Source organism: Elephantulus edwardii, unplaced genomic scaffold (genome assembly GCF_000299155.1).
Source record: "Elephantulus edwardii isolate Elephantulus edwardi_28Jun2011 unplaced genomic scaffold, EleEdw1.0 scaffold00167, whole genome shotgun sequence".
Lineage (NCBI taxonomy): Eukaryota > Metazoa > Chordata > Mammalia > Macroscelidea > Macroscelididae > Elephantulus > Elephantulus edwardii.
This window is the reverse complement of record NW_006399917.1, coordinates 913,999-922,467: the sequence shown is the minus strand read 5'-3', so window position 1 is coordinate 922,467 and position 8,469 is coordinate 913,999.

Sequence of the window (8,469 nt, the reverse complement as noted above, 5' to 3'; positions counted from 1 at the left end):
GTTTAGGGCTGTTGTACATAGGGTCGCTATGAGTTGCAAACGACTCGACGACACATAACAACACCACCACAGCTCAAAGGCATCAATTCTTCTATCCTCCTTAGTAATTGTCTAGCTGAGGAATAGCAAGTGACTGCAAAGGCCATGGCCTTTATCAGTCACCATAGTGTCCAGAGTGACACCAGTGCTCTTCAGTACTTTGGAGAGGTCCCTAACAGCAGACTTTCCCATTGCAGTATGTCTTTTAATTTCCTGGCTGAAAGTAAGAAATACCAGAAAAATGTGTTTGTGCTTTACTGACTATGCAAAGGCATTTGACTGTGTGGATAATGACAAGTTGTGGCTGGCATTGAGCATAACGGGAATCCCAAAGCACTTGATTGTATTCATGCAGGAGGCTGTTGTGCGAATGGAGCAGGGGAGCACTGCATGGTTTGGAATTGGGAAAGGAATGTGCCAGGGTTGTATTCTCTCTCCATACCTATTCTATTATATATTCTGCTGTATGCTGAGCAAATTATCCAAGAAGCGGTACTCTATGAGGAGGAGTGTGGCATCAGGATTGGAGGAAGACTCATCGATAATCTGCATTATGCAGATGACACAACTTTGCTTGCTGAAAGTGAGGAAGGCTTGAAGTCCTTGTTGCAGATCAAGGAATGCAGCCTGTAATATGGACTGCATCTCAATGTCAAGAAAACAAATTCTTACCACTGGACCAATAGGCAGCACCATGATGGATGGAAAGATTGAAACTGTTGACAGCTTCATCTTGCTTGGATCCACAACTAACACCCTTGGTACATGCAGTCAGGAAATAATAGGACACACTGCAGTTAGGGACATTAGGGACCTTTCCAAATTGTTGAGGAATAGTGATGTCAATTTGAAAACTAAGGTGCATCTAATTCAGGCCATAGTTTTTCTGATTACTAGTTGTGTATCCAAGAGCTGAATAATGAATAAGGATGAAAGAAAAAGAATTGAGGACTATGAGCTGTGGTGCTGGAGAAGAGCACTGAACATTCATTCCATGGACGGCCAAGAGAACAAACAGATGTCTTCGAGAGGGTGCAGCAGGAGAGCTCTTTGGAGGCAAGAATGATGAGGCTTTGCCTCACATATTTTGAACTTGTTGCTTAGAGGTCCTATTCCTTGGAGAGGGACATGATGCTGAGAAGTGAGAAGGGTCAGTGAAGGAGAGGAAAACCCTCAACCAGGTAGACTGACACAGTGACTGCTGCAATGGGCTCTTGTGTGTCAGGAAGTGTGAGGATGGTGCAGGATAGAGCAGGGTTCAGATCTTCTGTACAAAGGGTCACCATGAGTCATGCTCAACTCAGTGGCCACCTACCAACATTTTAACATCCAAGGACTTAAGAATTACATAGTCAGCTCGGGGTCGACTCCTCTGTCTCTTGCGAGAGATACGTGTCGGCCCGGAGCTCCGCAATAAACCTCTTGCTGTTGCATCAAAAAAAAAAAAAAAAAAAAAGAATTACATAGTCACTCATAAGGATAGCAAACATTTGAAATTGTCTTTCAGTTTTTGCTTTTCTTCTAAGTATGGCCTTTAAGTATTTTGTGCCATTTTGTACAAAGAGCAAGGGCCATGTAGGGTTGGCCCTATCTGACCTTTATCAACTTCACAAAGGGAAACTATCCCAGCAACATCAGAAACACAAAACCAATTCCATGAGATCAGATATGTGCCCCACACACCTGTACCTTTTTCTATTCAACATCAATCTTACTGCTTTACTGGGTCCAAAATATGATGTGATAGCTCACAGACCACACAGAACCAAATTCGGGGAGTCAAAAAGTTGGAATCCAGGTGAGTAGCAGAATAGTCAGGATAACCTTTGAAATGTACTTACAGGCACCTTATGGTGATGGTGCCTCACGGCTTTAGACCAGAGTTACAAAGTTCTCAGTCCTACCAATTATGACTCTCCCCTCTACAGTCCTTCAAGATTTGGGCAAAAGGTTCTTAGCTCCAGTCCTATGGCTTAGCGATCTCCAGGTCTGCTCCATCTAATGTCAGGTCCCTGGTTCTCTGCTATGGTTGCTATGGCTGTTGCTCCTAAAGGCTCTAGTATGGCTGGTGCAAGAATTTCTGGTACTGAAGCATGAATCACTGTTTTTTTGGTGGCAAAGTTCTTCCTTCTACTGTTGGTTCCATTCAAATAGTGAGAGTAGCCAATCCCTGTGGGGATTGGTGAAAACTAGCCAATCATCTTGTAAATAGGCCAACACTTTATTCGCATTTTCTCGCCCATCCACATGGCAAATAAGTTAATGGATAGGAAGGTCATTTTGACCAATTAACCCTCAACACCCTATCTCTGGTTAAAAGTATCTTATTTTCATGGTTTACAAATTCATTAACTTTTACTATTTTATTTTTATAATAAAAATGTAACTTTAAAGCTTGTCTTTTTAAGAATTTGTTACCTTGACACAACTCCTCCAAATAGGAAACCTCTTAACTCAATCATTCTTACATTTTTGTCACTTAGGGAATTACTGTACAGCAAAACATACCAATTCAACAGTTTCTGCATGTATTATCACAGTGTACAAATATTTTCTCTATTGAGTTACTTTTCCTTCATTAACATAAACTCAGTGTCCCCTAAATTTCCTATCAAATCTTTTTTGCTGCTGTTGTAAATTTGATCACAAGGAGAAAGGATGTCAGTTTAAAGACTATGGTACACCTGACCCAAGCCATGGTATTTTCCATTTTATATGGATAGGAAAGTTCAACAGTGAGTAAAGAATCATTGATGCCTTCGAATTTTAGTGCTGGGAAAGAGCACTTAAGGTACTATAGACTGGGGTGGGGTGGGGCACCAAAAACAAACCCAAAACAAAACAAAAAACAAAACCCAAATTTGGAAGAAGTGAAATGAAGAAGCTACTTAAGAGGTAGAGATATTGAGACTTTGTCTCATATGCTTTAAAAATTTTCTTGGAAAAGGCATCATTCTTCAAAAAAGTAGAGGATCAACGAGAGGAAGATGCTCAACAACATGGTCTGACAGTGATCGCAGCAATGTGCTTAGGCAGTATGAGGATGGTTCAGGGCAGGGCATGGTTTCAATCTGTTGTTTATAGGATCACTATGAGTTGTAATTGATTTGACAGCACCTGACAATAACAGCAAAGTTCTTAGGAGTGTATAATTTAAAGGTAGACTTAAAAAAAACACCCACCCCACTAGTTAACTGTTGTTCCTTTTTAGTAAGACTTCAGGGGATATTCTTGGCTTAAGATTTAAAGATGTTTCTTAGGCCAGTAGTTTCAGGGGTGACTCCATAAAGTCTAAAGTCTATTGGATTTAAAATTCTACATTTGATCAGGATTTTTCTATTTTTGATGAAAATGTTCAGTAATGGTAGCCAGACATCACCCAGTTCTTCTGGTCTCATGGCAAAGTGGGAGTTCATGGAAACAACTGGGCAAATATTTCAAGGCCTCCTTCCACTCTTCTTACTCTATTTCAGGTGATTAGAGACCAATTCTTGTGTCTTGGGCTGTCTGCAAGCTTTTAAGACTCAAGGCAATGTGGGACAGTCTATGAAACTATGTCACTGAGCTTTCAAACCAAGGAAAGGAACCAAATCCCATGAGATGTTTGGTTGCATAAAAGCAATTTCATCAGCTGTTTTGTTGTGTGGCTTTATTTCCCTTTTTTTGAAGTTGGAGGCCATTGTTATGTATTACACTTACTTTAGTTCAACATTTTATAGGTCTCCCTTGCACTCACCCCTAGAAACCACTTAAAACTCTGGCTGAGCATTTGCCTTGTTTTTAATATAAATGAGAGAACACAATATTTGTCCTTTTAGTGATTGGATTATTTAGCTCAGCATCCATTACTGTAGCAAAAATCAAGAGGTAATTTCTCTTCTCTATTGATAAAAGGTAGCAAAGATCTTTAGATTTTAAGGTTTTCTATTGGAGATTTGTTGAAACAAACGGAGTCTAACTTATTACAATCAGTGTATACAACATGTCTTTTACTAACAAGTTTTTTGCCACGTGAAAATGATGAAAATCTAACTCCAACTTCTGGTAAGACAGACTAGTGCACTGTGACTAAATGTTTAACTTCCAATATAATTTTTAACAATCTGGTCAATTTTAACAAATGTGAACAGGAACTGCCTCATTTCCCAAATTGTGTGCCAGATAAGTGTAAATTACTCAGAGGACATTCTGGTGGCTTAGCATTAAGGAAATGCACTGTCAACCCAAAGGGACATGGTTTGAATCTACTAGCTGCTCTGCAGGAGAAAGATGGGCAACCTCTCCTCCTGTGTTAATTACTGCTTCTAAATACTTGCTGGAGGGTCAGCAACGAGTTGGTCCCAACTATCATACAGAAACCAAGAGTTTTCTCCAAGTTGGGAAAATGTGCAAGTCCTTCTCCATAGTAGACAAATCTTTTAATAAATTAAAAACACTCAGGTACAACCTATCTTCAAGGCCTTCTGTGGAAATCCAAACCCAGCATACCCCCAAACTCTTGGTATCTTTCAAAGTATCTACTCTGTCACATTATTATTATTGTCCAAAATCCCTGGCAATCTAGGAACTGCACATGTGGCAGGTATGAAATACACTAGTGTGCCCATCCTCATGTATTAATAGCAGAAAGAAGTATACAATGTGTGAAGTACATCATGTTGCTGTCAAGTAGATATCTACTCATTATGAGCCTGTGTGCAGAGTACAAATGATCTATAGTTTTTAAGGTGGTCACCAGACATTTCTAGATGTGTTTGAACCATCTGTTTGCAGTCAAGCACTTAACCATTTTGTCACCCAGTGACTTATATTACAAATTCTGTAGATAAAATACAAGCCTTTGTGATTAAGAACCTCACTAATCAAGTTTGACAGTTCAGATCCACCAGTCATCTCACTGGAAAGATGTAGCAGTCTGCACCTGTATTTGCAGCCTTAGAAACTCCATGATTCTAGGACTTCCTAACAATGTGACCAAAATAATGTGAGACAAAGCTTCACCATTTTACCTCCAAGGAGCAGCCTGGTTGCACTTTCTCTAAGACTCGTTTGATTTTTTGGCAGTGCATGGAATATTCAATACTTTTCTCCAATCACATTGCTCAAAGGCAGTAATTATTGTCATCTTTATTCATTATTCAGCTTCCAGATGCATAGCAAGTAACTGAAAAGACAACAGCTTGAATCTATAAAAAAGTTGAAAGCAAGGGAGGTCTGGTGGCCTAGTGGCAAGAAGCTGCACTGTGGTTCGAATCCAACAGATGCTCTGCTGGAGAAGCAATCTCCTACGCCAGATTGATTTGATGGTACAAAAGGGGAAAAGGAAAAAAAATTAAAAGCTGAAAGCAGATAACAGAAAAAGAGAACGTCTATTTATGCTTTATTGAGTATGCAGAGAAATTTAACTTTGTGCATTGTAACAAAACACTGCCAACATTAAGAATGGGAATCCTACAACACTTAATTGTGCTCATGTAAAACACCTAGGCCAAAAGAGGCTGTTTCCAACAAAGCAAGGAAATACTATAGTTGAAAATTAAGAAGTCTTGAACTAGGTAGTGGAACTGCTGTATTTCCTACAAAATCTGCAAATACATGTTATTAATTTGTAATTTTTATTTCTGGACTGGCCTTGGTGACTTGGGGTATGAATTCTACAACTTTCTGCTTTGCAACTCCAATGATTGCTGTTAGAAGTGTTTTTCAATATAGCACTGATAAACTAGGGAATGCAGGTAGAACAGTTTCAATCTGGAAGGATTCCCAAGGCACAATGAAGCTGACTGAACAATGCAGGCACAGAACACACCACCTCACTCTTAAGATTTATTAAAACCTATATGCAGAACAGATTATCCGGGAAGCTGGGCTGTATGAGGAATGTGGGGTCAAGATTGGTGGACAATTTATCAACAATCTGCGTTATGCGGATGACACAACCCTGCTTGCTGAAACTGAAGACCTGAAGTGCCTGCTGCAGAGTGTCAAGGACTGCAGCCTACAATATGGATTGAGGCTGAAAGTCAAGAAGACAAAGATTCTCACCACTGGACCAACTGGCAGCATCAGGATGGATGGTGAAGAGATTGAGATTGTACACAGCTTTAGTTTGCTTGGCTCCACAGTCAAGTCTTGGCACCAGCAGCTAGGAAGTTAAAAGGCGCATTGCCATGGGAAAGTCTGTTAGGGACCTCTCCAAAGTACTGAAGAGCAATGGTGTCTCTCTGGAGACTAAGGTGCGTCTCATACAGGCCATGGTCTTTGCAATCACTTGTTATGCATCAGAGTTGGACAATGACCAGGGAGGATAGGAGAATTGGTGCCTTTGAGCTGTGGTGCTGGAGAAGAGTATTGAGAATACCATGGACTGCTAGGAAAACAAACAGATTTGTCCTGGAAAGGGTTAAACCGGGTGGCTCCTTGGAGGCAAGGATTCTGAGGCTCCGTCTAACATACTTTGGACATGTTGTGAGGAGAGACTGGTCCTTGGAGAGGGACATCATGCTTGGGAGGGTGGAGGGACAGCGCAGGAGAGGAAGGCCCTCTATGAGGTGGATGGATTCAGTGACTGGGATAATTGGGATGGGAGTGTCAGAGACGGTGTGATTGGCACAGGACAGAACGGAGTATAGGGCTGTTGTACATAGGGTCGCTTTGAGTCGCAAGCGACTCGACGTCACATAACAACATATGTATATATGTATATCGTAATCCCTATTACAACGACTTTGCTATACAAAGATGGATACATGCACAGGGTTGTGTATTTTTCTCCCTTGGAGCTGCTGGCAGATTCCAACCACCAGAGAAGAGTCATGTGTGTGTTAGCAACACGGTTCTCTTCTGATTATGTCACCAGAGCTCCATGTGTATGTGTGTAAACACAGTATATAAAATAACATATTCAGATAACCTAAAAGAAAAGCAATAACCGAATGTATGAAGTGAGAAAGGGGAAACAGAGAAACTAAAGACTGAGATAATAAACAGAAAACAAATAATAAAATAATAAACTTAATGCACAACCAGGACATTGATGAATGAGACCTTCGAAAGATTAAATCCCACTGTGTGTAAAATTTTTCCAATAAACAGAAAATCTATTAATTGGGAAAAAATATTTGGTAATGATATCTTAGACAAGGGTCTCATAATGAAAATTTGCAGAATTCTACAGGGTCTCCACAAGAAAAAGACTGATAACACAATTGTACAGTGGGCAAAAGACATGGAAAGACTTCACAGAAGACATCTGGCTGGTCAAACATATGAAGAAATACTCAAAAACAGTGTAGCAATCAGAGAGATGCAGCTGAAAACCACAATGAGATACCAGCTCACCCCTGTAGCAGGAGCAAAGTTTAACAGGACAGCAAGCAATAAATGTTGGAGAGGCTGTGGAGAGATTGGAATTCTCATTGTTGGTGGGATTGTAAAATAGTATAACCACTCTCATCCTCAGAATGCTGAACATAGAAACTCCATATGACCCAGCTATTCAACTGCCTGGAATTCACCCCAAGAGAATCAGAACTGGAGGCAAGGATTTTAAAGCTTCTTCTGACATACTTTGGACATGTTGCAAGGAGAGACCCGTCCTTGGAAAAGGACATCATGCTTGGGAGGGTGGAGGGACAGTTTAGGAGAGGAAGGCCCTCTATGAGGTGGATTGATTCAGTGACTGGGATAATTGGGATGGGAGTATAAGAGACAGTGCGATTGGCACAGGACAGAGCGGAGTTTAGGGCTGTTGTACATAGGGTCGCTATGAGTCGCAAGCAACTCGACGGCACATACCAACACAACAACCTTTGATCCTTTGGCATTTTTAAATGCTTCTGAGAATTTTAAAGTAGAAATAAACATTGGCTTTCAAAAAAAGTAATAAAGATGACCACGAAAACTCAACAGGGGGTCACCAAGGAACCTATCAAAATATGAAGGACTTTTAGCCTCTACCAAGTTATGACAATCACAAATTAGGTGGTCACTCTCGACTTTAGTGTCATCTTGCTCTAGACCTCAGAACCATTAGGGCCAACTGAACAAAAAAGTGAATGTGCAGGCCAAGTGTGATAGATAAGCAAGAGGTCCAAGAAAACCTTAATGTGCACACCTGAAGGTGCCACAGTGGCAGGAGCAGAGAATGCTGCAGGCTGGGGACACTGATACACAGTTGGTATGCAACAGTCTCGAACTTCTGACTCAAGGGATCTAGAAGATCCACTGCCACAAACCCACCTTGCTCCCTCAAAAGACCCTTTTTGATTGGTTGCATCAGACCTACATCTTGAACCGTTTAGTTGTTGGAAGTAATGTGCATACATAATGAATTAGGCAATCTCCTGTGCCAGTGAGATCCAACTTGATGGTACATGCCACCAACCAAAAAAAAAAAAAATATCACAATAGAAGATCTTGTGTGAATTT